The following is a 3923-nucleotide window of genomic DNA, read 5'->3' on the forward strand; positions in this document are numbered from 1 at the left end:
GGGGTGCGGGCTCTGGGGTGGTGCTGGGGCTGAGGAATTTCGAGTGTAGGAGGGTGCTCTGGGTTGGGACTGTGGGGTTCGGACAACAGGAGGAGGATCAGGGCTGGGGCAAGGGGTTGGGGTGTGGGAAGGGGTGCAGGCTCCGGCTGGGGGTATGGGCTCTGGGTGGGGCTGGGGATGAGGGTTTGGGGTGCAGGAGGGTGCTCTGGGCTGGGATCGAGGGGTTTAGAGGGAAGGAGGGGGATCAGGGGTGGGGCAGGGGGTTGGGGCATGGGGAGAGGCTCAGGTGTGCAGGCTCCAGGTGGCGCTTACCTCAAATGGCTCCCAGAAGCAGCAGCATGTCCCTTCTACGTGGAGGCGCAGCCAGGCAGCTCTGCATGCTACTCTGTCTGCAGACACCGCCCCTGCAGCTCCCATTGGAGCGCCAGAAGGGGCCATTGGAGCACGTAGGAGCCGGAGCAGGGGCATGCTGCTGCTTCTGGGAGGCACATGAAGCGGCCCTTGACCCTGCTCTCCAGCTGGAGTGGGGCCATGTCATAGCTTCCTGGAGCAGACCCCAACTCTGCTCCACGGCTTGAGTGCCGGAGCGGGGCCATGTGGCTGCTTCCGGGAGCCGTGTGGCACAGCCCTGACCCTGCTCCCCAGCCGCAGCGCTGGAGCGGGCAAGCCCCAGAATCCGCTCCCCAGCAGGAGTTTGAGGGCCGGCTTAAAACGGTCCGCGGGCCGTAGTTTGCCCACCCCGACCTAAATTAATCTCCAGTTCTGGATTTATGTTTCACAAAACATAGGCACATGTATTACATATAAAAACTGAGTGAGTTCATTCACTGAAGGGAAATGGGTGGTTTTTTGTTTTTAAATGTGGCCTTTTGTTCCCTTAGGGGGTAAAAGGTATAATGCTCAATACCTTTTTATCACCTTTTATCATCACTTGATGATTACCTGTTCTGTTCATTCCCTCGGGGGCACCTGGCATTGGCTACTGTCAGAAGACGGGACACTGGGCTCGATGGACTTTTAGTCTGACCCAGCATGGCCATTCTTATGTTCTTTAACTGACCACTAACTGTAAAACACTTAAATCCTCTCGTGCTGCTGAAGTGAGTGCTGTTTTTGTGACAGGAAAAGCAACAGCAAATAGGGAAAAAGCAAGTTTGCATCAAAGACTATCTAAGGGCAACAATCTCCAATGTGAATGAATTTTCACATAACACATTCAAGAGTGTATTGCTGAAATAATACAGGTGGCTTAAAACTTTCCTATAATGGACAACAGTTATGAAGAAAGTACAGATGCTATTTCATTTACAGCGTGGGACCTACAAAGACTAAACCTAAGTTCTGTATTTTGAAACTTCCAGATTTAGATGATAAGATCCAAAAGTCAGATATAATGGCGTGAAAGATGCACATCAGTGAGCGTAGCTCAGCAAGTTTGAAGTAACTTAGATGCTTCATCTTCACTAGAGAAATGTTACACTCCATCTAGTTTTAACAGTGTTTAGCTGAATGAGTTTTTAAAACTGGTTAGAATTTGGGGGAAGTTTTCTTCAGTACAGACCCAATTTAAGGCAGAGTATGTTAGTACAACTCCTGGGTAAATTACACTAATAGACTCACAACTGAATTTGGCATGGGCTTTGTACTTCACACAGAGCAGTGAAGAAGGACTCGTCAAACTGGTTATACAAATTTAGTTAGGGTGTCTGGTCCACACCGCAAAAAAGCTGTACTTGTTACAGCATGATGCTTTGTCTACCCCTAGGCCTCTGGCACAGCAAAATACGGTTAGCGCAACACAATTACTATACTTACCACACTCACAAATAAAGTTTTAACCTGTTGTGTTCAAACACAAGCCATGTGTACAGCCAGCCATGCCAGCAACTGATTACAACTTATAACATGAACAGGGCCCAGAAAACTGTAGTCTGACTTTCTGCCACTTTTGTTGCTACTGGCGATTGTTGACATTCACTGGGGCTGCGTCTGTTCCATCCACAATTCTCAGTCTATCACTTACCTCCCTTCTCCTGTATCATTCTGTGCAGTGCCTCCTACTCCCAATCAGGAGTATAGCCATGGGTGGGCATCCATGGGCCGCAGCCCACCCACTTAGCATCCAGACCCAGACCCAGCTCTGCTTCGGCCCCAGCTTGCTCCACTCTGCCCATCTGGCACTGCAGCCGTGGAGCAGGGTTGGGGTGTGGGGGCTTGTCCCACTCCGTCCGCCCGGCGCTCCAGCCGGGGAGCGGGGTCAGGGACTTGCCCAGGTCCGTCCGCACAGTGCTCCAGCCAAGAAGAGGGCAGGGCGCGGAGCATTGCCCTCTTCTGTCCACCCAGCGCTCCTGCAGGCAGTGGGGGGCTTGCCCCGCTCTGCCCGCCTGGTGCTCCAGCCAGGGAGCGGGGTCGGGACGTGGGGGTTTGCTCTGCCTGCCTGGTACTCCAGCCAGGGAGCGTGGTCGGGGCGCGGGGACTTGCCCTACTCCACCCACTCAGTGCTCTAGCTGGGGAGCAGGCAGAGTGGGGCAAGCCCCCGCACCCTGACCATGCTCCCTGGCTGGAGCGCCGGGCAGGGAGGCAGAGCGGACAGGGTGCCCATTTTTCCAGGGGCCCACAATTGGCTGGGGGCCCTTGCCACACCACTTTGGCCCAGTGGCTAATCTGCCACTGGGAGGAGCAAGCTTCAGGCGACCCAGTGGCAGCAGAGGAATCCTCAAAAAAGGTAGGCCTGCTGTTTGGGGAGCCAGGCCCGGTGTGGGACTGGGATGGGAGCCATTGCTGCTGGAGAGCAGCTTCTCCTCATGGAGCTGGGTGTGCTCCTGGTGCCCTGTCCATCACTCCCCACAAGGCTGGCTGGCAGGCCTGATGCCTGATCCCTCCTCCCCCCATCATTGCCCACCCACCCAAATGTCCCATCCTAGCTACGCCACTGCTCCCGATATCTCATGCTCTTATCCATCGCACCCACTCCATCGCACCCCCCACCCCCACTCAGGTCCCCAGGAACTCCTATTCCTCTACCCTGCCCTTAACTTTACTCTTCACCCTGTCACTCCTTCATCCGTCCCCCCACTCACCCTGCTGTTTCTCTGTTCTGATACTCCATTTTCAATCATCTCCTCCCCTTTCATTCCCCTACCTTGCACCCTCTGCTCCACACCCCCTTATTTAGCTCCCCGACCTGCTCTAACTGCACTCACAATGAGGAGGCCTTGTGGCACCGTAGAGACTAACAAATTTATTTGGGCATAAGCTTTCGTGGGCTAAAACCCACTTCGTCAGATGCATGGAGTGGATAATACAGTAGGCAGGTATAAATACACAGCACATGAAAAGATGGGAGTTGCCTTACCGGGTGGGGGTGGGGGGGGGTGTCAGTGCTAAGGAGCTAATTCAATTAAGGTGGAAGTGGCCTATTCTCAACAGCTGACAAGAAAGGGTGAATACCACGTGAAAATCATGTTTGTAGTGCTAATGGGGCCAATGCAATGAAGGTGGCCCATTTCAAACAGCTAACAAGAAGGTGAGAGTATCAGCAGCACAGAGCAGGGTTAAAAGAGCCACTTAAGCGAGGTTGTGCTGGCCCCCTGCACGTGTGCACGAGGTGCTCATCTGGGCACAGCTGGCAAAAGGCCCCTTCTGAACCAGAGCACCAGGAAGGAGGTAGCAAGGAGCATGGCAGACCCAGCTGCTGGCTATAACCAGAGCCACCCACACTTCCTAGCAGCTGGGGAAACCCCTCAGCCCGTTCTCGGAAGTGACCCACCGCCAGCCTCTCCCCTGAAGCAGGCCTGGTGGGAGAGTACGAGGGGATTGTACCAGTCGCTCCCCAAATCCTCCACGGCTCCCGCAACAGACCCTGGGAGAGCCCCGCGCACCCCCCATTTCCACCTACGGACCCCGGGCTTCCCCCTCCCCCC

This window comes from Natator depressus, chromosome 3 (genome assembly GCF_965152275.1).
Source record: "Natator depressus isolate rNatDep1 chromosome 3, rNatDep2.hap1, whole genome shotgun sequence".
NCBI classification, from domain to species: domain Eukaryota; kingdom Metazoa; phylum Chordata; order Testudines; family Cheloniidae; genus Natator; species Natator depressus.